Source organism: Pelodiscus sinensis, chromosome 2, assembly GCF_052426305.1.
Source record: "Pelodiscus sinensis isolate ZL-2025 chromosome 2, ASM5242630v1, whole genome shotgun sequence".
NCBI classification, from domain to species: Eukaryota; Metazoa; Chordata; order Testudines; family Trionychidae; genus Pelodiscus; species Pelodiscus sinensis.
The window spans coordinates 107,180,490-107,207,438 of NC_143053.1; the positions used below are offsets into that span (position 1 = coordinate 107,180,490).

General features: G+C 43.2%; 1 long non-coding RNA gene across 2 annotated transcripts in view; it reads right to left on the minus strand.

The window, feature by feature from the left end:
- LOC142826760 (uncharacterized) overlaps positions 1 to 26,949 on the minus strand; it is a 106,446-nt gene that overhangs the window by 23,516 nt on the left and 55,981 nt on the right. For both annotated transcript variants that reach the window (XR_012900992.2, XR_012900993.2), the window contains exon 2: positions 19,866 to 19,941. This is a non-coding gene — a long non-coding RNA (uncharacterized LOC142826760). The remainder of the gene's footprint in view (positions 1 to 19,865; positions 19,942 to 26,949) is intronic.

A 26,949-nucleotide genomic window follows, 5' to 3' on the forward strand; every position in this document is an offset into this window, starting at 1 on the left:
AGTTTATTTTTATGTGATTCATTTATCTTCTGATCTGTGTAACCCCTTCTGATATAAAATGTAATGTCTGGAGGAAAGGCACTAATCAGTCTCAAGGTAAATGTAGGGTTACTGATTTCATTTTCAACGTTTTTCCTTTCAATTTATTTAAAAAAAATAAATTGGTACTACCAAATTTAATGACAAGGCCACCCCGCTGAGTTTGGATACCAGAAAGCTATTGTCTCCCTGGTCTATGTATCCTAGACTGTGCTAATGTTTCCTATAATGATACTAATAACCAACCATCAGCAATAAATGCCTTGTCATCTCCTTGTCGCACACAGCAATAGCTAGAGCAGTGATACTGACAAATGAACCTGTGTAATCACTTTAGATTTCTTTGTTACATTTCACAGTGTGAAGACGTCTGCTCAGCACACCACAAAAACAAACAAACAAACAAACAAGAGTGATTCCCATCTCCTCCATCAATCTCTGCTTATTGTTGTCACCCACATCCTTGCATGGCCCAAAATCCACAAACCACCTTCCAGCAAAAGTAAAGTCAGTGGGATTTGGGTGGAGGGGTTGTGGTTAGAAGGAGATGGACCTTTGATTTCTCTCTCTCACTGTTCCTTTATAAACAATTATTACCAAGAGACACTGAAAGGGGGAGAGAACTTGAAACAGAGGAAAAGTGAACTTTCTGTACTTTCTAAGGCTGTCTCACAAGGAAAGAAAGGGGCTCATTAAAATCCAGTCGAGTCTGACATTTTCCCTTTTACCTTTTCAATCTTTTTATAGTTTCAAATCATTAACTATCAGCGTGACGCTCAAAGGTAGCTCTAGCCATCTATGAAACAGTGACACATTTGACAATAATGCTTTTGAAGAGCTTGTCACATCCTCTCCCCAAACAAGTCTCATTAATGCCTAGACTGTCTTTCGTTTCTCCCTGCTTCTTTTCTCCTGATTTCACTCTAATTAGCTTGTTTTTTTATGCTCCCTTGTTCCACAGTTTGAGCTTAAAAAAGGTGGATGTCATTTCCATGAACCCCAAGGCCAAGTTAATCAGCAGAATTAATGACTCTATTACCCATTGCACTGGGGGCTATGGTACTTATCTTCCTAGCACCCAGTGTTTTCTTCTTCCATGTGTCTTCAGTTTGCTTTGACAAATGTAAATTTTCTTCTCTTCTACAAGCAGACTCGTAGATCCAGCCAATACATGGAGGTGTATTTTACTAAGGGCTCATCTAGACTACAGGGAACAGTCAAAGAAAGATATGCAAATTCTGTGGGAATTTGCATATCTTCTTTCGGATGCACTTTTGAAAGCAGAGTTTTCGAAAGTGAAAGTAATTAAGAACCCCCCCCTTTGTTGAAAAGCCACGTAAACCTCCTTTTTTGAGTATCCTCTTTTGACCGTTCCACGTAGTCTAGATACATCCTAAGAGTCTCTCTTTAGCCTGTAGGGGCTATGATGATCCAAGAATAGAGCTCTACAAATCCACGGATATCTGCTTTATATCTATGGATATATGCATCTCTGCAACTCATTTTTGCAGATATAGATTTGGATATAAATTTTGTATCTGAAACCTTGCAAATTTGAGGATATCTGCTTTATATCCATGGGTATCCGCATCCACGGAAGTCAATGTGGATATCCCCAGCTAATTTTTTGCAAATAACAGCTGTGGATGCAGATATAAATTTTGTATCTGCGAAAGCTCTACCGAAGAGGGCAGTCTTGCTGTGCTACTGCCGCCCTCACTAATCTACGTGCTATGTTGCAATACTATGGCATTTTGTAACCATGACCTGGGTCCTGATTTGCAGGGATGTTGCACACCCACAGCCGCCTTTAAATTCAGCTTGAGGTATAGGTACTCGGCATCTCTGAAAAGCAGGTCCACTTTTCCTTTTCAATGTCATTGATAATCCTTAACTAATTCATTCTCACCATATCCCCGTGAGACTGGGTAAGAAGCATCTGTCCTTTTACAAAGGGGAAACTTTTCAGAAAGGTTTGTGCCAATGACCACAAAAGAGCTTATTGTCAGAGCTGGGAACAAGGCATCAGAGTTCCTTGCTCCCCTTTCTGGGTTCAAAACAGACATCCATCTACAAGGGGGTAGAGTTGATCAGAGACATTTAAAAAAGGGTTAGAGAATAAGACAGAATAAATATCTTACTGCCTCCTTATTAGAGCCAAAATGGGTAGGAGTGTCCCTGGTCTCTGTTTGTCAGTGGCTGGAAATGGATGACAGGAGAGGGATGATTACCTGTTTCTGTTCACTCCCTCTGGGGAATCTGGCATTGGCCACTGTCCACCAACAGGATACTGGGCTAGATGGACCTTTGGTCTGACCCAGTATGGCCCTTCTTATGTTCATCTATATAAATCCTTGGTACGTCCATATCTTGAATACTGCGTACAGATGTGGCTGCCTCATCTCAAAAAAGATATATTGGAATTGGAAAAGATTAAGAAAAGGGCAACAAAAATTATTAGGGGGTTAAAACAGGGCCCGTATAAACAGAAATTAAAAAAAGACTGGGACTTTTTAGCTTAGAAAGGAGGAGACTAAGGAGGGATATGATATAAAATCATGACTGGTATGGAAAAAGTGAATAAGCAAAAGTTATCTACTTGTTCCCATAATGTAAGAACTAGGGGCCACCAAATGAAACTAATAGGTAGTAGGCTTAAAACAAAAAAAGGAAGTTTTTCTTCACTCAGTGCACAGTCAACCTTGTGGAACTCCTTGCCAGAGGATATTATGAAGATCAGGACTTTAAGTGTATGTCTACACTGCACAGCTATTTCGGGATACCTCCAGCATCCCAAAATAGCTAACCCGTATCTACACAAGCCGCCCGTTATTTCGAAATATTTTTTAAATAAGGGGCACGCTATTGCACCATCCCAGTAAACCTTGTTGAATGAGGGCTAAGGGATGGCTTGAAATAGTACGTTATTTTGAAATTTGGCGCTGTGTAGACATGCCAAATTTCAAAATAAGCTATTTCGAAATAGCTTCAAAATAAGATACGCAATTTGCATAGCACAAATTGTCTCTCTTATTTTGAGTTTAGGGTGCTGTGTACCCCTAACAGGACTCGAAAAAGAACTAGATACATTTATGGAGGTTAGATCCATCAATAGTTATTAGCCTGTGTGACGGGACAGGCCCACACAGTGCGGAGGCGCCCCCCCGAACGGCGCTGTACGGCGAGATGCCGGGTGTCAGCCGGCTTTGTCCGGGCTGCTCGGCAGCTGCGCAGAACGCTCCGGTGTACGGCGCGTCGGAAGACGTCTGCCAGAGCCCCCGGGGGCATGGGACATGGCACCGCGGCAACGGGAGGCCGTCTGGGCGCGAGAGGCGGGGCCGCCGGGAGACGCTGGGATCATGGCCCCGACGCCAGATTTAAAATGGCCCGGCGGAGGAGAGACAGGGGGGAGCGGAGGTGATCACCTCTGACGGAGGCTGGTGGCTGAAGGAGCGGTCGGTGGACCCATCCCCCGGTCCCCCTGAGTGGGCACAGAGTATCAACGGTGAGCGAACCGTTCGGGAAGGCCAGGTGCCAAGTGGCGCCGGCGCGGAAAGGGAAGGAAGCAGCCCAGGGCAAAGTCTGGATTGACTGGTGGGCTGACGCGTTAAGGGTTCACGCCCCGTCAGCCGGGTCGGGTCAAACTGAACCTGAACCCTTAGGGCCCTGGGCTGGGGCCCATGAGAGTGGGTGGGCCCGGGCCCCCCTTCCCGTCCCGCCTTGCTAGGGAGTGGGAAACTGAAGACGAACGCGTCTGAGAGGAAACTAAAAGAAGTGGTTCATTGTTCTAGGGGAGTGACCCCAGGCGGGACCCCACGGGGCGACCTGGGGCGTCACAGCCGGGATGGGTAGCAATGGTGTCCCTAGCTTCTGTTTGTCTATCAGAGGTTGGAAATGGATGACAGGAGAGGAATCACTTGATGATTACCTGTTCTCTTCCATCCTTCTGAGGCATCTGGCATTGGCCACTGTCGGAGACAGGACACTGGGCTAGATAGACCTTTGATCTGACCCAGTATGAACCTTCTTATGTTCTTAATCAGAACCTTGTTTTTTCATAAATTAATCCCTGCTGTGTGATGTCCATGGCCTTACAATAGCATATACAGGTAACCCCCAATTTGCAACGCAATTGATTCCCGGGGAAGTGTCAGGGGCATCGTAACTCAAACCCTCATTTATGATAGGCGTTGTAAATATGGGCCAAGGATGTAAGTCGAGGGTTTTCAGCCCCTTCCGCACTTAAAATAATGGTTGTAAGTGCAGGGAGTCACAACTCGGGGGTTTCCTGTATTTTAATTCTATCATGCGTCATTTCTCATTATGGTAGAGAAGCTGCCATGTAATAGAAATAAAAGAGGAACAGCCCTGGGAGGATCAGTAAAGGTGAGGGAAATGTATTACAGCAAGGATTCCTCTAATAGGTATAGCAGAGGAGAGTCACTTGGGCTATGTCTAGACTGCAGGCTTCTTTCGAAAGAGCCTCTTTCAAAAGATCGCGTCTAGACTGCAGGCGGATCTTTCGAAAGAGAAATCCGCTTTTTCGAAAGAGAGCACCCAGCGAGTCTGGATGCTCTCTTTCAAAGACGGCCTCTTTACATTGAAGAACGCCTTCCTTCGAAAGAGGAACTTTCGAAGGAAGGCGTTCTTCCTCGTGAAACGAGGTTTACCGCCATCGAAAGAAAAGCCGCGTTCTTTCGAAATAATTTCGAAAGAACGCGGCTTGAGTCTGGACGCAGGGGAAGTTTTTTCGGGAAAAGGCTACTTTTCCTGAAAAAAACCCCTGAGTCTGGACACGGCCTTGGAGTTAGACACAGGGTGTCCCTTTCTTGATGTCCTATAAGAGCATTGATCTGCTATCTAGAGGGCAAAAGACTCTTTGAATTAGGAAGAGAAATGGTGCTTCCTGCATGCTTCCACCCAAAAAAATGTGCAATGGTATGAGAAGCCAGCTGGTAACCCTAAAAGACTCCTATTAAAAAGAAACCAAGGATGCTGAAAGGAAACCAGCAGTGTCCCTTCCAAGAACAGCAATGAGAAGTAGGAGAATTCCCAGGTTTGTTGATTGGGGGGTAAAGTCTCTTATGAGAGAGCAACTCTAAGGGAAACATTTCCTAAAAACTTCAAATGCATTTAACAACCAACTCCCTGCCTATTTTACTACAGGATTTACTTCAAGATTTCACCACGTGACATTTTGTAAACTCAGTTTACTGTATCTCAGCCCTGACTACTTGGGTCTAACTCTCTTCTGCATATTAAGCATATTCTGTCTGCCAAAGCCCAGAAGAACCACTGTGCTAGGAGTCAATCAGAATTTGGACCTACTGCTCCTTGGAACACCAGGCTCTTAGACTGGCAATCATGTTCAGCAGGACTGTTGAGTCCCAAGGGAATGTAGCCAGCCAGATTGGCCCCCGACATCCCTTTGCATGCCACCTGGCATCTGGCAAAAGTGCTGGAGGGAAAAACACATTGCTCCATTCAGAAGCAGGTGTAAGAATTGCTGCTGAGTGTGCTTTTCTCCTGGGATACCCCAACCCATATTGTCTACATCTGCCTTACACCAGCAGAATGGCTGCAGGTACTTTTGCTTGGCTGCCACCACAAGTGTCTTCCTTCCATTCCTTCCAGCCCCACCAAGCTAAAAATGTGAGAACCAAGAAATGTTTTTGCTGTAAACAGTAATTATTTGAGAGACTTTTTAGATACCTGCTGTTTGCATGGAGGGAGGGGTCACATATTGGTCGAGTGGCACAGTGGAATGACTAGTTTCTTTAGCTTTAGTTACCTGGATTCAAATTAATCTACAGGGGCTGTCCAATTTGATCTCTTATATATAGTGGTACAACTAGCTATCACTGCTAAGGAGATGCCCCCGGACAGAAAACAGTTAGCAGGTCTGGACTGAGGCACACTGACAGAGCAGTATTTGCAAATTTACACAGCACCTGCCTACATTATGCCTGGCCTTAGTTAGTGTTATGTCTCATGTTTTCATGAGCAACTTATTGAGTCAAAAGCAGATAAAACAATAAAGGGTTTGCTTCTGTGGAAATGTGAGGTTGACCAGGTATAGCACTCTGCAAGAATCACCTTTGTTTCATAGTTTTGCAATGGAAATTTGCATGGCTTTTCTCTGCCATTATTTTTGTAACTGCTTACCTCGTACTTTTATTAAAAGTGCTTTGCTATTAATGCATACAAAATGCAGGTTTTTGATTTGCCAGCTTTCTTTCTCCTGAGAAACTGGGGCAATTTTTGCACTAAAATTGACTGCATTTATTATGAAAAGGAAAAACTTTTGCTCAAAAAATTGGCATAGCTTAACTAGATTTTCTGGGAGAACAGCGCCCTTTCTTTGCTTGTAATGAAATCTGAAAAACAATTTTACAATTAACGTACAAAGTGTTTGCACACCTCTTTTAGTGCCACTTCATGCACCATTGAAGTCAGTGGGCGTTTTACCATTGATTTCAATGGGAGCAGAATTTAGTCCTTCTGAAGTGTAACTAGAGGTGCTATAGAACAAGTTTTTTGGGGAGGAAATCCTGTCTCACAAGGCCCAGTCCTCCAAAAAAGTAGACTAGAGTCCCAAGGAAATAGCACTGAATCACAGTTGTTACATTTTTTGTATATACAGTCTGTTTCAATTACCTTAATACTTACATATAAATAGGGCAGTAAACATCCTTTGTGTGTGCCCCCTCTTTATCAGGCTGCATCAAAATGCATCAGGGACAGAGATTTCTCTCCATGTAAAGGAGCAGTATCCAGACCACAAGTCATGACATATACAAGCTACTTACAACCATATCTAACATGCTACTTTATTTACTTTGAATCTAGTAAAACTGAAGAAAGCTCATGAAGGTGAGCAGTGTCGGTGAGGGGACCGGCAAGAACACTCTGCCAGGCATACATGATGAGGTTAATAGCCGTTGGGTATGAGATCTAATCTTTTCTCAATGTGAATTAGCACTTCTGCCTGTTACCTATTATTGGCTCCGCCACCTTGTGTCAGGACCCATGTCCCTCCCAGACAGTGGCATCCTCCCCTCTGGCTACTCACTGCCACAGTGCCCCCACACTTTGAGGTCCTTCCCCTCAGAGAGCCCCCCAACCCTCTATGCCCAGGTTGCCTCAGTGACCCACTGCCAGTCATCATCTAGCCTCAGCTGCTGTCTCCACAGCCTCAGCCCTCTTCCAGGACTGGATCTTAACCCTTTAAGGGCCAGTGCAGGACAGATGCCCCATCACACAAACACATTTCAGTGTCTTCCACATTCTAGATTTTCCTCTGCCACTGTGATGTGGTGAGGGTGGATTAGTCAGAGGGCACACTGACTAGCCCTCGCCCTTAGTTTCTGCTAAGTACATACTCAGATGAACTGCTTCTTCTGGATAGCAATAATACTACTGAGAATCATTAAAATGGCTGCCTCAAAGTGCATATGTGTTTGCTAAATCTCTTGTTGCAGCCACCAGAGTGAGTGACTACAGTTATATGTCTATGGAGAAGAGATATAAACTTTTGTAACTCTGATCCATGTCATGTGTGTGTGCATGGGTGTGGGTATAAGAAGCAGCCTGATGAGAATCTTCCCTGTCTTAAAAATGAAAAAGACTTCCAACTTGTCAGACGCATTAGCATAACATTGAACTTGTGAAAGAGCCAGTAAGTTTTAATGAAGCCACTTAACAGGCATGTGACAACCTGAACACGTATACATACTGTCAGTATGTGAATTTACTTCTAAAAACAGTTGTGCGTTAGTGTAAATGTTGCCATTCGCAGATAGAAAAACTTCAAAAACAAACTGCAGAGAGAAACTGCTGAGCAGGAATGCATATGGCAATTTGACATCCTGAACCAAGGTCTAAACAAACACGTGGAGTGATTCTTGCATTACATGGTTGGTAATTTTCCATCAGGTACTCTTAACTTCTTGCCACTGCTGGAGATGAGCCACATCTATTCTGATTTAATTAGCACTGATGTCACACTCCCGTCTCTGTATCCTTTTTTCCTGTCTGCCTTTTATACTTCAGCCTTGTGTTTTTACTGAAACAAACATGGCTACCCCTATAAAACCATTAAAGTAAATATGGCGACAGAACCTTTGTTTAAATCTGCTTTAAACATTTCATTATTTTGTTGCTGAAGATAATAAAAATCACATCTCTAAAAAAACCTTGCATAGATTTTTAGAGGCCACCCCACAGTGGAAGACTGCTCTTAAAGAAACAATATCCCTTTTCTTCCAGATAGGGAAACTCCTTTGTCCAGCTTTCTTTACTTCTGATTATTTGATTAACTAGTTTTAAGAGAACCCTCCACCAAAAGATATAAAATTGTATGCCTAAAATCACTGGAAACGTATTTTTAACATAAGCATACAGTAAAATTTCATAAACATGTCTATTGTTATGGAAATTGCACAAAATTGTGTTCCCTGTTTCTACAAGCAATGAACTTTGTTATGAACACACTAAGCAGCTCTGACTGATTAATTTAAACCAATGTCTTTGTTCCAGTGAGTTAAATATGTAGTAATCTTGAATGATTACTTTATGAAGGCTTATGAGTACATTAAAATATAAAATCAGCTTAGAAATACTGATTAAGAAAATGTAAACAGAGAAGAGCTGGATCATTTCTGGCATAATATTTAATGTGGTATTCAGCAGAACAGCTGCTTGCCCTTACTACAAAGTTTTTGCTAATAAATCTCTGACCAACTTCAGGATATATCAGAAAACCCTGAAACTGACATTTTTATTCCCAAATGTAGTGCTTTTATTTAGGTATCTTGTGCATGTCCAGTTTTCACTATCCAGCGTGTAGTGGAAAACATACTCAATTTTCATTAGAAAGAAATTTTAGAAGAGTGGGGGGGAGGTTTCAACTGTCATTTACTATAATTGGGCTTAAGATTTTGGCTGCAAGGTGTGAGCAGAGTGGGAGAGGGAAAAGGAGAGAGAATGGGGAGGAGGTGGAGCCTGAGGGGAGCAGGATCCAAGTAGGGATGGGGCCACAGGCTAGGTAGCTTGCCTCCCCAAGCAGCAGCTTCACCCACTGCCCATGTGGGTGGGGGAGAGGGAGGCTGTAAAATAAAGATCAGTTTCTAACCAGCAGTCTTCTATCACAACTTCAGTACAGCGGCCTCTTCCTGTATCCATGCCATCACGTCCACTTTCTCGCTGCATTCAACGAGTCTAAGTGTAATGTCGTTTATTTGCCCCTATCCCACATTCACTTCCCCTGCTACTTGCAGTCACACACAGATGCACACAGCACTGTGGACATTTGTCTACGAAGAAGCTGTTTCCACAGGAGCTGAGCAAACAGTGCTGCACTCTAGTGCTCTGGCTCGCTCCATTTCTATCCGTAAAATGTAGCAGCCTGCAGAATCAAGTCTTTAAACTGCATCATCAGTATTGTAAGTGAACTCACAGCACACGTGATTCCTTTCTGTACATGCAACATGAATAACTGTGCTTGCCAGTGGGCACGTATAGGAAGTTCCCTTTTTCTCATTTACAAATTCAGGGTTTTAGACATGCAGCTAGTAGCTGACAAATTCTGTGGAAGCAATTTTGAAAATACAGCTCCCCAAAATACATCACATTCAGCTGAAACATGAAAAAAATGATAAAAAGCGCTGCATTAAATTCAATTTTGAAGTATATTAAGTATTCATAGTTCTCTTCTATTCCTACTTTAGAATAATGATAGGCAAGGGTGTAAGCAAGCATACCATCCACACCACTCTGCCATACACAATTTCCAATTTCCTTTGGGCAACATTTCATGGCACAAGTGGATGGTTCTTTTTCTTCTATAGCCAATACTGCACCTGCTGTTTTAGACCTGCCATTGTTTAAGCAGGGAAATTCTGTGGTAAAGGGCCACAGATTGACCAGTGTACATGCCAAATTCCAGTCACATCCATGACTGCAGAAGAAATAAGACTCTTCAATTAAAGACTATCAGCTTTGCATAGTTATGAGTTAAAGTCCTGCCCAAAATTTAGTTCAGCTCAGAGAAAATACAAATGCCAAGGACGTTTGTTCCTTTCCCCTTAACGTAGTGTTAGTTGCATTCTATTACAGTCATGCAGATTCCTCATTAAGGGCCCAAGACACTGGAGTCTTTGAGAGGTGGATCACAAACATGTCAGAAAACCCCATCCCCACCCCCACAGAATTGTCCCATTCTGCTATAATCATTGTCAGTATCAGTTCCACAGCAGAACTGCAGGTGCCCTCACATAAGTAGTGCCCAAATCAGCTCCAGGGGTAGAAGTGGTAGAACACCAGTTAGATGGAAAATGTGGATTTATGAGGCACCTCATAGACAGTGACTCCCCCAAGGCTGATGCAGTTCAGGACAGATCATGATTTCCTTTACCAGGGCTCAATCCACCACCTGCTGAAGTCAATGGAAAGACTACACTGACTTGACAATTCAAGCAAAGGCCAAAGCCCTGGCCCCTTTAAATCGATACAGGAGTACTACATGCTCCATATAGTTCTGAAGGTTGGGGAGTAGGCGGGATGTGCACTGAGCTCCAGGTGGCATGGAGGGCTGTCTGGCTGCCTGAAATTCTCCCCTTCCACCTGAGACCCCACCCCTTCCAGAGGCACAGAGTGGGCACCCCCACCTTGCCCAAGGCTCATGCAGACTGACAACTCCACTGCACAAATACTACAAAACATCAACAATAACTGCTTCAAGAGAGAGATATCGCCACTCTATGACTGGTGAAGAAATATCCTGGCATTAAGCAGTTACAGGGGTAAAGGTGGCCAATGGGCCAACGAGGGTAAAATCTATAAAAGAAAACTGAGAAGCAACAAAGAACATGCTCAGTATCACCAGGGATTCACCACACATAAACCTATTTTGTCATGGTAGATTTCATGCTTTGTTGTTTCAGAATCAATAGACTAATATGACTAAGCAACCATTTCATCCCATCAAAAACTGAAAATCTGAGAGGTCATATTCCGTTTTATCACTTTGCTTTTTAGCTGGAAAATGAGTGTCAGTTTGGAATGCAGTGCTTCTTTATATATATCTTTAATATGCTTAAGTGCTTCCATGAGTAAATAGAGCAGGCCAGGGATAAATCTGGCCCATCACATTTAACCACAAGGAACCAAGTTCGGGCACAAGAGACTTCATAAATTCCACGTACTGTATCTGCCCCCACCCGCACCACCAACCATCACAATAATATTTCTATTTTAACACACATACCTGAAGGCATTTAGGCACTTAAACAAAATGTATTATATAGTAAAAGCAATTTGGTTCCCAATATTTGCATTTTTAATTCATTGTAGATTGTCATTTCTTTAGACACATATTGGTTTAGTCATCTACATGTTTATCTCTTTTCTTTTAGCATATGACTGAGCACTTAACTATATTTAATTTCAATACATATGGCTGTATTTTCCTTTTGCACCTTATTATTTATTCTTGAGCTCCTTTCTCGTGTTAAGTTATTCCTTTTATATAATATAAATAATTATTTACACAATAAATAATAATGTTAATAATAATAAAGTTCTTTAAAAGAAGAAAGAAAACATGAGGCAGTAGTTCCTGCTCACTCAGACAGATTACATGTATGAATACTATGTGCCTGAATAAGTAGAGGAGGATTTAACCCAGGAACGTGCCACCGCAGGGTATGGCTAAAGAAAAAAATATAACATTTAGGGCTCATCTAGACTACGCTAGAGTGTCGAAAGAGGATATGCAAATTCTGCGGTAATTTGCATATCTTTTTCCGCTCTCACATTTGAAAGTGGAGCTTTTGAAAGTGAAAGTATTTTAGACGCAGCTTTTTCGGCAATCCCCCCTTGTCGAAAAGCCGCTCTTCCTCAAAACGTGAGGTTTACGTGGCTTTTCAATGAAGTGGGGGTTCGCCAAAAAAAGCCGCGTCTAAACTACTTTCACTTTCAAAAGCTCTGCTTTCAAAGTGAGATCAGAAGAAGATATGCCAATTCCCACGGAATTTGCATATCCTTTTTCAACACTGTAGCATAGTCGAGATGAGCCCTTACAGACCCATCACAGCCTCCCTTTAGATGTACACCAGTGTTCACCAACCAGTATATCAGGATCTACCAGTAGATCTTGGAGCCTCTGACAGGTGATCTTGACTAGTTTGGCTGGGAGGCTATCAAGTGATGGCACTTCAACTGCCCCTCTGCCCACTGCCCACTGCTTCTGTCCAGAGCCTTGGAGATGCCCCCTGGGATCCTCCTGCTTGTTGTGCAGGGTTGGGGGGGACAGAGGCAGGGAGCGCTGATGTCACTCTGTTCTTCTCCCCTGTACCCCCATCTTCACAGAGTAAGGAGAGAGGGTCCTCAGCAAGGGGGTGGGGGAGGTGGAGTGGGTGTGAGGTAGATCCTGGACTGACAAATTCAAAAAATGATCTTGTGCTTAGAAAGGAGACCACTGATGTACACTGAACAAATCCAGGCAAACTTATTAGTGCATTTCTGTGCTGGTGTTAGTTAACAAAATGCCTTTATTCTCCAATAAAACCCCTTAAAAATAATAGTTCAGTCAAGGTTGCAGTGCCATTCTTCAAAGGACTTCCTTGGAATGCACAAAGAGGGAACTCCCAATTAGTAGTAAAGAGGTTATTTCACCTCTGCATTTGGTACTGGTGCAACTGCTGCTGGAATATTGTTTCCATTGCTGGTGCCCAAAATTCTAGATAGATATTGACAAATTGGAGCACGTTCAGAGAAGAGCACAAGAATGTTTAAGGACTGAAAACCATACTTTGTACAGATAGACTCAAGGAGCTCAATTTATGTAGCTTAACAAGTAGAAGGGTAAAGGGTGATTTGATTACAATCTAGATACCTACATGGGGAAAAATATTTAACAATGGGGTCTTCTATCTAGTAGAGAAAGACATAACATGATCCCATGACTGGAAGTTAAAGCTTGAGAGATTTACCTTGGAAATAAGACGTACGTTTTTAACAGGAAAGGTGATTAACCACTGGAACCCAAAGAAGAACTCTTAGTTAGGTCAAAAGCTTGTCTGTTTCACCAGCAGATTTTGGTCCAATAAAAGATATTACCTCACCCAACTTCTCTCTTTAATATCCTGGGGACCAACACAGCTACAATAATATTGCATATATAAACATCACTTGAAGACTTACCCAATGTTGCTCAAGTCCTTCAGGGCAGGGGCTGGCAGCATGGGGGTGCAGGAGTTGGGGCAAGGCCTTGAGGATATGGAAAGCAGGGCAGAAAGCTGGGGGCATAGGCGGTGTGAGTGAGAATTGGAGAATGAAGAGGAGTTCAGGGTGGGGAGGGTCCCATCTGGCGGGGCTGTACCCTCTAATGCCCCTATCCACAAGGAGCCTTCTCTATGCCCCCAACTTCCCCCTCCCCTGCCACCAAGGCCTTCTGTCTCCCCAAGCTGTCCCTCCAATCTCCAGGGGTCATCTGTCTTCCCCCAGTCACCTCAGCCTTGACTCCTCCTCCCAGCACCATGGCCAAGGGCCAGCAGCAGGGAAGAGTTTTGGGAAGGGGAGCTACTTACCCAGACTGGTGGCAGACAAGATGACGGTTTCTCCACAGTATCTCTCTCTCCTACAGACTTGATGCCTCCCAGTGGCCACTCTCAGTATCACATCCCTGTTCTCTATGCCCCTCCCTTTTCATGTTATGGAAAACAGTCCGATTCCCAGCACTTCCTGTTTTCTTGGCACAAACCCTGAATTTGCTTTAAGATAGGGTAAGAGGAAGATGGATACCAAATTTGGTAGTCCTAGCACTTACCATTTAGGAGGAGTTATTGAACAAACAGATGGACAGATACACATTTGTAAAATGTATAGATAAACAATAGTGGAACCACTAAGATTTCAGCACTATTTTTTCTAAATTCTTTCTTGGAAACAAAGATGTCACTGTGGCACGAGAAAACTGCCTGATGCCATGAACTCTTTCCCAGAAATATTGTCTCCTAGGAGAACTGTTTCTGGGAGTGGCATCATAGCACCCAAGTGTGGTGGATCTGCACATGCCCATACAATTTTGAAACGTGTTGGTATCACTGCATACCTGAGTTGCTTTCATTACAGTCTAAGATTTAGTTTATACTATAGAGTTTGTTGAGTAGGAGTTTGAAGAAAAATCATACTTCCCAGTTGATACAACTGTGCCAGCAAAACCTCCAGTTTAGGCATAATTTTGTTGACAGAGCAGGGCTTTTGTCAGCTTTAACATATGTCATTCATGAAGATGGTCTAGCTCTGGAGGCAGAAGAACTCAGTTTTTTTCAATGCCTCATAGAACCATATATCTGGGAAAAATAAGGTGAGATCTGGTTCTCTCATGACATTGCAGTACCTGTTTTTGTTGGGTACAGGCAGTCCCGGGGTTACGTACAAGATAGGGACTATAGGCTTGTTCTTAAGTTGAATTTGTACGTAACTCGGAACTGGCTCCAGATTCAGCCGCTGCTGCTGAAACTGACTAGGGGCTGACTACAGGAAGCCTGAGGCAGAGTTGCTCTGCCCCCAGCTTCCTGGAATCAGCCACTGATCAGTTTCAACAGCGGCTGAATCTGGAGCCTGGGACAGAACAGCTGGGTCGCTGCCGGGTAGGTCCCCCCAGGACCAACCCGGCAGCACCCCAGCTGCTCTACTCCAGGCATCCACAACAAAAGCCTGGTCTGCTGGGGGGTGGGGCGCACTAGCTGCACCTTCCCCCCCAGCAGACCAGGGAGACCCGGAGCAAAGCCGCAGAGGCAGCAGGGTCCCACGCCTCCGTGGCTTTGCTCCGGGTGTCCCTGGTCTTCTGGGGACCCCTCCCAGCAGACCAGGGACACCCCGAGGGACACCCCGGGACACCCCGAGCAGACCAGGGACACCCGGAGCAAAGCCTTGGAGGCGCGGGACCCCGCTGCCTCTGCGGCTTTTCTCGGGGTGTCCCTGGTCTGCTGGGGACACCCCCAGCAGACCAGGTACACCCAGAGCAGCTTTTGTCACCCTGGAGGATGCGGTAGTGGGACCACTGCGCGTCTGGGTGGTCCCGCCGCCAGCGAGTTCCGGGGCGAGAAAAGCCCCGTTCGTAAGTGCGGATCCAACGTAAGTCGAATCCGCGTAACTCAGGGACTGCCTGTATTGTTAATTGCTTGCCATTACAGAACATTTGGTGTGTGACTTCCTCGCTGTAAGAACCGAAGCATGATGGGACAGACTTCCTAGAGAAGTCATGCAATCTTCTTCACTGCTGGTGTTCAAAAAAGACACTGGACAGCCATCTGGCATCTTGGCAGTGGGTTAGACTAGATGACTCTTCTAGTTCCTCCTAACTGTATGATTCTGTGAACACCCAAGATGGAAATGCCCATAGCAAGAGTTCAAGTTATCATGCAGTAACCACACCCAGGCTCTCATTAAAGAGATTGCATGGGTTAACTCGTGCTCTTTGTTTGGCTGTTATAGAGCTGAGGTTCCTTTGTATAGCAAAAGGAAGTCTGATGTCCAGGGAATTGGTAAGTAAGCTCCCATCGGAGGCAAGTCTAAGAGAAAAAATGCTTCCTGCAGCTCCACTTGACTGGAAATGGAAAACCAGAGCCAATGAGTGTCATGAGACACCGTGGCTCTAGACCACTTTGAGACACACTGATTTAGACAATGGCACAGAGAGTACACTTATAAAGTTTTCAGATGATACCAAGCTAGGAGGGGTTGCAGTGTTTTGGAGGTTAGAGTCATAATTCACAGCACCTCACACAGTGACCCCCTGGATCCTCACTGGAATGTCTGGCTCCTACTCTGATAAAAATATTAAATGATCCTGCTGTGGAGGCACAAGCTGCAGGAACTGGTATGGCGTGGGTGTAGCTTGGGTGTTTCAAAGGGTGTGGGTTCTTTCTATCACACCCACACCCTCTAGGTGGTATGTAGAGCAATAATGAGTGTTACCATCAGATGTATATTTGGTGGATTGCCCTTTTGCTGGTATCTTGTTGCACTAAAAAAATCTGTCATTCTTTTAGTGGTTTGCTGCTTGGAGGGTGAGCTTAATTAAAATGTAAAATGTCAAACATTAGTAAGAAGGAGGATAGCCCTGTGGGGAGTGAGGATGAATCAGATTTATTCATCACTGAGCAGCAGGCTGGTAGCCCTTCACTCAGAAAATTTTAAAAGGCAGTTAATGCTGAAGACAGAAGCACTCTGATCTCTCTATATTCTACCCAAGCTTCTGAAAAATCACCAACCACAAGTCCCACCAGTTCCAGAAATTAAAGGTAAATCTGGTACAGAGATTAAAACAGCCCCATTTAATACCTTCCTGCAGGACACAGCACACACTGTGCACTGCATTTTGATTGTAAAGAAAAATGTCTCTTGTAGGGTTTTTTTTCCCTCCAATTATCAAGAAAATTCTTTGCTCTGCAGCTTATGCTGCATGTAAAAGGACTGTAAGTGAAGGGCAGTTAGTGGCAAGCCTGAAAACTAATTTGATATGCTACCTGGGAACTATTTCTTAAGGAACAGCCTCCAACAATAGAATTCTCTGTTCTACAAATCTCAAAAACAAATGCAGGTGGACCATGAAAGCTAGTTAGAAATGTGTGTTGAAGGTCAAGATTACAATGTGCACAAACTCTACATATCCTCCTAGAGGTACAATAGATTATATCCCCTGCAGTTCTGTATCATGCTGTTTCTGAACTTGGTGATTTCACCGACCTGCTATCCTCCATACTCTTCCCAGCCAAATAGAGTGTTAATAGTCCTTCCATGCCCACACATAAATTCCTCTTAAAAGCCCACTTGTGCCATACTGTTCATTATGAGTCAAGTTGACTTGTACATAAATTGACTAACATTTGTTGCCTTGCCACTAACTTCTAACTTTTCATTGATTGGCAGACAGTACCTGAGTACCTTTCTTGACAGTTTGGAAACAAGAATAGTGGGTCCTATGGTAAATAAATTGTTAAATGACACTCTGGGGGAAAAATAGGCAAGTTTTAATATTGCCTTTTTATACATGGAGAAAGCAAGAAAGTTAAGGCCAATATTTTAAAAGTTTGGTGTCTAAAAATAGGAACTTAATGCTGTATTTAATCAATTAAATAAATATCCTGTGCTCAATGCTTTTGAAAAAATTAAGCTATTTGAGTGCTTATTTTAGTCCCAAGGGTTCAAAATATTGCCTGTGGTGATTTGTGCAAATCCATAAAGTAAGTTCGTGGCAGAGGTGGGTTTAAATCTCTTGAGTCCCAATCCTGGATTATTTCCTTTGTACCATACAGCCTCTTGAGCTAGGAGCCAAACCTCTATTGTTCTAATCACAACTCTGTCACCTATTAAATATGTAGCTTTAGGCACATCCTTAACTTTTGTCATTTTTCTGAGGCCCATATTATTTACTAAATTGACTCTCAGGGATGTTAAAATTGCTAGAGAGACAAGAGGGGTGATGTAATATCTTTTATTGGGCCAACTTCTGTTAGAGAAAGAGGCGAGCTTTTGAGCTACATATGGGGCTGATGTTGATGTTTGCACAGCATTTTTTAAATATAAAGCCCTTAATAGTGATGGTGGATATATTATGCCTTTAAAATTGTTGAAATAGAAGGAAGACAAAGAGTAGAGAGGTCTGGGTTCAAGTTCGGAGTTATGGTAGTGCTACCAGTGTGTGCATTATCAATATGGAACCACAGTAACAAGCTTTGCTGTTGTGCAATTTTGGTGCGCTGCTTGTTAATTTTTAAAAAGTCACTTTTTACTGCAAGACAGCCTCAGTGGCAAGTGGAATGGAAACATAAAAGGAAGGCAACCCATACCTCTGATGGGACCCAAACCCTGTAAATATATATTTGATTAAGCCTGTCCAAGATGAAGTGAGATAAAGGAGTTGGACGGTAGGACAAAGGAGTAGATTTTTGTATATTTTTTTAAAGAATTATGTCAAGTTCCCCATTTAACTAAACTGAAGCTTTTTTAAAAGCACATGGTTGATATAGAGTACATCCTTTGTATATTTATCTGGTATTAATTTACCAAGGTTCTGCCTTATATATGTAAATAGAAAGATTGATATAAATTAACTCAGACAGGTTATCATGATTTTTTCTACCAGCCCCTCTGTTAGTCATTATATTTTTGTCATTTTCTTTTGGGACTTTTATTCATTTCACCCTTTTCAGATATTCATCTGCAAAATTTTTACTTCTGTGCAAATACAGTAGACGTGTGTACATAAAAGTATGTATAACAGACAGTCAAAACAGGAAATCCTTAAACTCCTCAAATTTCAGATTTTTTTCGGGGTCTTCTCCTCCTCCAAAGAGTCTGGTAAGATATAGTAGAGAAGCACTCAGTGCTGTCTACCACAGAAAGAACACCCTAAATAAGCCAATCTTGAGACTAGCTAAAAATGTATTAGATAGCAGCAGCCATTTTAAGTCTTTCTATAAAAAGACAATGCAAAGAATTTAAACTTTAGTTGCTAATCTACAGCTGGTAAGTTCTTTTCCATTATTTGAGCATATGTTCCAGACTTACCAGAGTCAAGGCAAGGTGGACCCAGGAACACTAGATGGAAGGATAGTCAAGATGCTATATACACAATACCTTGTGACATACAGGCTATGTACGGATGTATAGAGAACACTGGTAGGCCGCTGGCAATTTTCTAACAACTGTAGATAAAATTTTTACATGAGCATCATTTGTCCCTTCCACCTCCATTCATTGAAGCAGCAGCAAGCCCAGCCCCCAGACTTTTGGATTCTGTGAAAACCATACATTTAAAAGGATGCTATCCTAGGAGATCTATTTGTCTTTGAATCAGGTACATGGAACACTGTAGTTTCTTTCCACTCCCTCGAAGCATGATTCTTGGTTTTTTTCAGGGTTCTTTCCCTCACTATTGTTTTGTAGTATATTCAGACACACTGCCACCAGACATATTGATCTGACCATTGAAGTAAGTTTGAATAAAAGGTTTGCTGAGCTAAGGTCTCCTCTCTGTCTCATATTAGCAACATTCAGTCAGAGCCCCAAAAAATCAGACTCGCTTGCAACAAAAATAGTCCTGCGACTCTTTTATATTTTCCTATCACTTATTTCCAACAACAATGAAATTAAAGATCTGCGATAGCCTAGGCAGCCATGTGATGATTTATTTATGTGCATGTCAATTCCTAGAGTTGCCAGAGAAATTGATTGTCAATTTTTCAGTGGAGCCAGGTGAGAAAGAATGAGATGAGCTGACAAAAAGAAATGTCATTTTTAACTAATGTGCTCAGGTTATTCCCAGAAAAAAACAATCTCTATAACAAAAAACATGGCTGATTTACTTCTAATTAAGCATTCACTCTAGTTATGTGGCTCCCCTTGGCAGTCTGAGTTTTCATGGTTCTGGTCATTCTAGCTTTTGGTATCTCTGCTAGACTACCTTATCCAGACAGGATATCTCCTGCATTTGTAATTCCCAAGTTATCAACAATTAGAGGCAAAACCAAAACTCCTGAACTCTTGGCAAATACATGAAAGGAGCACACAATTTTAACTAGATCATTTAAAAAGGCAATTCATTGTAATTTAAGATATGTAGATTTTGTTAATTTTGAACATTCAACAGTTTTACTTAAAATCCTTAAAATTAAGTGTTTTTTACACTCAGCATAAAATCTGATTTTACAAAATAGAAAAGACAGAAAACATTTGGGAGGTGGAAAAAAAGAATAGAGCAACAATGTAAACTTCCAAATTACAATCAAATGGGGGAGTTGTCTATAGCATCTTACCTAACATATTGTCGCAGAACTTTTCTGCTGTGTCACATTGGTCATTACTGTAACACTAAATGAGAAATAACTCCATCTGTTAAAAAAGAAAAAAAAAGCAGCTGTTATCCTTATGCAAAAATAGCATTAACAAATACCAAGCAAACACAGTCCTTTTAACTTTTACTGTCACAGCTTTAGTCTTGTTTTATTTGTGTCACATAAGCTACCATAACACTTCTATTGTTGTGGTAATAAACTCCCCTCAAAAAACAAATGAACAAAAGTGGACCCTGTGAAAGGAATAAAGACTATTAAGGTTAAAACAGTCCTTCCATCCTTCTTATTGAAAGATTTGAAGGGCATAAGTGACTCATGGTAGCACTTGGTGGGGGAACAGAAGGGAAGGTGCAGCTCCCAAAATTTTAATTGCTAGCTGGGGTGCTCCTTTATTCCCCCTCCCTATTCCTCTGAATGGCCCTCCCTACACCTTCTCCCCCCTACATGCAGCAGTCACCAACATGCGAGGAGACAGCACAGAGATGCCCTGCCCTTCTGCTGATTCATTCTAGCAGCCAAACTAAGTGGGTCCCATTAATTACAACTAAAGAATGGAAGAGAATGAGAGCCTCACTGAGTATTTCCACACAGACATTGGGAGAAATTCTTGTGACTTGGTCCACAGATTTGAAGCAGCAGAGCTCACGCTACTGTGCAAAAAATAGAAATATTAGTGATCTGGCTTGGGCTGGTACTTGGTCTATGAGACCTAAGAAGGGGGTGGGCTTCAGAGACCAAATTCCAGAGTTAGCATCACAGCAGTGTCAACACAGCTATTTTAGTAGTTTAGCCTGAGCCCAACTAGCATAAGTGTATTAATTAAAGCTCCAAGCTATTAATTAAGACCTACCGTCCGAGGCTGAGGGACAGTAATCTCCTTCAACAGTCAGACGGAGGAGAAAGCCTGGGATGAGGTTTATGATTTGTTGGAATTTCAGTTAAATAATGATGGGAAATCCCAGGCAGAGGGCACATTTGGACCATACTCAGAGTGTATGGACTGAGGTATGAACTAGGTGGGAATTCATCTAAGTAGGATATAGTTTTCTGTAGCCAGGGTTTGACTATGATATGGCAAGTCTGATCATGCATTGAGCTCTATTCCAGCCCATGACATACGATGGAGTGAACTCCAAAGAGAACCAGAATCCAACACACAAGGAGGCCCAATCTTAAAATGGTCTCTACTGACATTATGGCCAGGGCAGGCCTTACCATGAGGCGAAATGAGGCAGCCGCCTCAGGTGACAGACTGTGGGGGGGCGCCACTAGGGCCCAGAGAATTGAGACCTTTCAAAGTTTTGGCCCAAGCGAGGAGACATAGGGGCATCATTTGAGCTCCCCACCTGTAGCCAGACAGGAACCCCCCTTGTAACATCTATTTTTGCTTGCCTGGAGCATCCAGGGCACACAGAGTAGAAGGCCCAGGCTGTGTGACCGTGAATGGCTGTAAACAGAGATACGCCAATTGCTGACCAAGAGGCTGCCAAGGAGTGCCCTTGACTCAAACCCATATTGATACGAACACACATCCATCCGCGGGGGGAGGAATCTCTCGCCCAGTAAAAAAAAATGTCTAGTATTCACAATTTAGTTATCTCTCTTGCAAGTGTAAATTAACTTGAAACTTGCTTGTAAGAACTGGCGCCACAAAACGGACCAGTACAATTTGGCATCGTAGATAAGAAAGAGGATACGGGCCCCCAGGGGTATATAGATGGGTCCAGCAGCATATTTTCTCTGAGTGTCAATTTACCATCTATCTGCTGGTCGGGTTAGGTGTTTGATCTCCCGAGGTTCCAGAGGGGACGCCCACCTCGTATTTGTCTTTCCTAGGAATTGAGAGACCGGCCCTGGCCTGACACGCTGGAGTCGAGAGGCACAGAAAGGGGTAAAAATTGTACCTGGATGTGGTCCTTTGCTTAAGTATATATATACATAGTGTTAGAGCTCTTTAAAGATTAAGCTGTCACTTGGTACCATTATTTCTATTTTCTATCTTTACCTTTTTCCTGTGATCATTTTTAAGACATATATATATATATTTGCTAGCATTTAAGAAATAGAGCAATAGCCATTGTAACCATATGCTTTTATAAGTCTTTTAATAAACCTGTAACTGTTTAAGTTTTAACCTGACTCCTCCAGTTGCTGTAACAGAACCAAGCACAATTTAAAAGAACTTCAGCCGGTCATAAAAGGGTCATTGGGGCACCTTTTCAGCCTTTCCTAGGCTGCCCGCTGCGAAGGAACTTTGTGTTCTAGCAGCTAAAATCTAAGGTGTAATAAGCTCTTCCTATATAACGGGGCATCTGTTCACCTGCTGGCCACCCTCTGCGATGGGACCCCGGTCCTAGCAGTAAAGACACAGACGTTAAACCTTTTCTCGGAAGCATACACACACACACTGCCCTGACCGTCGGCTGACACCACCTCAGGTGCCAAAATGTTGTGGGCCAGCCCTTATTATGGCCATTCTGTTTCTCCTCAGTCCATAATGTTCCCCTATAGAACAATGACCAAATACTCATTTCTTCAACCCCTGATTGCACTGGATATCACCATAGATGCAGTGCCCCAAATGGGACATATGGCATTAGGGATCTATTCATTGCATTTAAAAAATTTCACCCAAGCCTTGAATAAATGATACCATTAAAGATGAGAAGGGGAGGTGGTGTTTGAGTCTGACTAGGTTCAGGCTAGTGGTTCAGGGTGTGGCTTTGAGACCAACTCTGGCCTGAGCTTTGAGTTCTGACCTGACAATGCCAAATATACATAAATTGTGCTTTTATGAGACCTAACTAAAAAATCAGGGTGCTCTCCTAAAAGCAGCTGATTTGTGAGTGTTACACTATCTTGGGCAAAAATCTTGTCAGAATAGTTGCTTTAACATGAGCTCTACTACATCCAATCTCAAAGGGCATGTCTACACATCAAACTTATTTCAAAATAACTTTCCTAGCATCGACACAAGTCAACCACTATTTCAAAATTAAATCAAAATAACGGAGGGCTTATTTCAAAATTGGTCAACCTCTTTCCAAGAAGAATAACACCAATTTTAAAATTGCTATTTCAAAATAAGTGCTGTGTAGACACTTATTTCAAAATAGGGGGCTTCCAGCCGTCCCAGGGTGCCCTGGTGGCCACTCTGGCCTCAACCAAGAACACTCCTTTCCCTACTCCCCTCTCCGGAGCCCTTAAAGGGGTAGACTCTGGCCACAGTGCCTGTGCCAGCTCCAAGCCTGCCAGCCCAGAGCCAGCAGTCACTGCCCTGACCCAGTGGCCCCAAAACATGAGCCAGCAAGCCACTGGCAGCCAGCCCTCCACCGCTCCCCAGGAGCAGTCTGTTAGCTCCCAGGAGCCTTCCAGGGCCCGGAGAAGGTGGGCCGCTTCCTGGTCCAAGGCGGAGATCTTGGACCTTATTCAGGTTTGGGGGGATGCCCCCAACGTCCATGATCTCCACAGTAGTTGGGGAAACGCGGATGTCAATGGCAGGATAGCTTCCAGCCTGGCCACCAAAGGCCACATGCAAACCCAGGAGCAGATTCGCATGAAAATCAAGTTGGTCCAGCGAGACCCCCAACCCTGAGCTTCCCCTCCCCCTTTTTCCTCTTGCTTCCCCCTTTCAGCTCCTCCTCCCAGGTTTCCCCCTCCCCTCTCCCACCCTCTCTTCTCCCCTATCCTACCTCCTTTCCCTAGTCTCACCAGAGTTTCGTCCCCCCTCCTCCAGTTTTGTTAAATAAAGATAGTTTGTGTTTATGAAAATACATGTATTTTATTTGACATCAGGAAGGGGGTTAGGGAGGGGTAAGTTGAAGGACATCAGGGAGGAATGAGGTACAAGCCCCAGTGGGGCAGACCAGGGAGGCTCTTAGTGCTCCTCAGGGTGGACACTCTCCCTCAGGGCCTCCTGGATACTGACAGCCCCCCGATGGACCTCCTGGATGGCAGCCTGCAGAAAGTGCAGCCAGACTCACAGCAACGTGTCCATGAGAGGCAGCAGAGTGCCCAGGGGCAGTTCTGGCTCCATGTTGCTGAGTGCTGTGGTGTCCCGAGTGAGGGCAACCAGAGCACACAGAGACAAAATGCTTTGCTGTCCCTCATCGAGGTAGGCAAGCAAGCAAGGAAACCTGAGAACCGGCTGTCCGGGGGGGGGGGGTCCCTTTAAGCACAGGCCTCAAATAGCCTCAGGCAGCAGCCACACAAAGTAACTCCTGACCTGATACCCTGCCAAGCCTGGTTCTGGCCGGCCTTAAATGCGATTCAGCGTCCACTCAGTGTGGACATGCTATTTCAAAATAGCCAAATGCTATTTTGAAATGCATTTTGTGTGTAGACGCATTATTTCTAAATATCTTATTTCAAAATAATTATTTCGAATTTAGATATTTCAAAATAATGCTGTAGTGTAGACGTACCCAAAGAGAAGCAAGAGAGGCAGATTCAGATACTTGAATTGAAATTTAAACTTCATAGATTCACCACATTTGAGCTTCTAGTGCATTTCCAATTTAATTGTGTTTGGCTCTTTCAAAGAGAGTAACATTTTTGCTCATTTGAAGGTTTTTTCCTTGGTCTGGAGTGCAGAATTACTGAGAAATATGAAGCCATTTATGAGACAGCTATAATTCTACCTAAATAAAAAAATAGTATTGTTGCAAATGTGTGGGTTATACCCACTCCCAATGGCCATTAATACATTTCAAAATGAGATTAAACTATTTCACTTCTAAAGTAGTTGAGGAGTTGTGAGAGCAGCAAGCTAATCAAAAATATGTTTATTTAGTACTAGTTATGGTTCATATTACAACAGCAACTAGAGGAGCTAACCCTGATCAGGGCTTCATTTTCTCGACTCTGCAGCGTGATAAGGTGTTTACCCTACACAAGACCAGAGTAAGTAAAAAGGACCAAGTAATCCTGTGACAGGAGGCACATGAAGGAGAATCAGGGCTGATAAAGTCTAACTGCTGATGAGGCCCAGCTGAGCAGAGGCAGGTTGAGCTGGTATGAAAGTAGGAAATGGAGAGCAAAAAGGGGGTTATGGGAAGGAACTCTACAGTCACACCCTAGAAAAGGGGGGCATTAAGAAGAGACAAGGAGGATTCCATGGGGAGAGTAAACCCTAGAATATACCTTGGAGTATAGACTCAGACAAGAGCTTGAGAAGGTTGAAACAGGGATTCCTACAGAGGAAGCTCCAATACTATCCTGGAAGGAGGCTGGAGGAGAAAATAAAGGCAGAAAGCAGACTAGGGAAACAAAGGAGTCTTGGATTAGAGTCTGGAGTTGCCAGTCATAGGTTCCCTTGGCTGGAACCCTGAGTAGTAGACGGGTCTGGGTTTCCCTACAAGTCACGGTATCAGCAGTGAAGTGAAAGACGGCCTACGATGACTCATCCAGTCAGATTCAGATATCCTGAAAGGGGAAAACGGAGGGGCCAACCCTGGGTCATGAGGAAGGAGTAGTCTGATTCCAGAGAGAGAAACGTTGTGGTAAGCAACTGAAGGAGGAGGCCATCAGACTGGCAGAGTGATAAACCGAAGATGATCCCCAGCAATGAGCAGTGACACATGCAAACACACAGTAAAACAAACTGTGGCCTGAAGAGTTTAAGCAGTCTATCTGGAGAAGATAGGCAATGGATGCAAGGAGAAGAGAGGCACAGAGCAGGTGAATGGCAGAGCCTGGAGCAGAATCAGGTCTCCTTAATCCCAGTTTAATGTCCTATCCACCAACCCTGCCATTATTCACTATATAACATAGTCAAACAAATAGTTTTAAACCAGCTTTGGCAGTTAAAAAAACATCATTTCACACCAGAGAAATCACTTGTGATACAGGTCTGATGGTATTAATGAAAAATATAAAATTTAAACATGACTTTTGAACAAGCTAACTCTCCAGTTCTTTTGTTTTATTTAAAGACAGGCCACTGAATTTGGAGCTGCACGTGGATTTTGAATACCACAAGTTTGGTGTTCTCATTTATGTGGTTTTTGTTCAAGCCTCTCTCCAGTTTTGACAGTCACAAAAATGCTGTTATTTTGAGGCTACATGAGGTTAAGGCATTCAGTGCCTCGGCCAATCCAACATGGTGCAATTTTTCAGAGTAAAAGGTCAACAAAACCACCACACCAAACATGAACTTTCCATGGCTATATTTATTGTGAAAACTGAAAAGTATTTCACTCAGCTTGCCTGACTGAGATCTTGGCATCACAGCAAAAGCTGATCTATGAAGTAAACTGGATTTTTTTCAGACTGAAAGACTCTTAAGGTCCTTGAATACAAAAGGCTCCATTTAGAAAGAAATTGCAGTCTGTAAATATAATCCACAATCAAGGCTCTCAGAGTCACAAAATAGCATGACTATATCTCTGATTACTAATTTAATCAGGCACCACAAGCACTTAAGTGAAGAACCCTGACCAGACAAAGGGAGCTCCTTACAGCTGCTTTCAGGATGCTGTATTGTGCAATAGATGTCTGAGCAGAGCTCTGTGTGTGTAAGTGATCCCATGTTTGTGGGGCAACACTTTGCTAAAACAAAGTGAGGTAATGCTAACATGCACTACAGAAATACGCTTAGATATGATGCTGCATCAACAAACAACATACTGCATTACCATTAATCCTGGATTTTTACACCATTCAGTTCAGTCAGGATGTGTCAAAACCTACTGTCATCATGATGTTTGAATGAACGATCCCTCTATTGGAAAGGGTTACCGTTATTTTCAGCAACCACACTAAAGCCTTAAAACAAGATGGCAGCCAAGTACCCTATACAGATGGAAAGCTATTGCACTCCCATGGAGAAACTCATTATGGCAACACTAGAGATTGTCTCATCACTATAGTTAATCCAGATCTCCCAAGAGACGGCAGCTAAGTGAATTGAAGAATTTTTTATCCAGCTGGCTCTGTCTATACCAGAGGTTAGATCAGTTTAGTGACATCTCTCTGGGTTAAAAGAGGGGATTTTTCAGATGTAGCTATGCCAATGTAAGTTTGCACTGTAGTCCAACCCACAGAA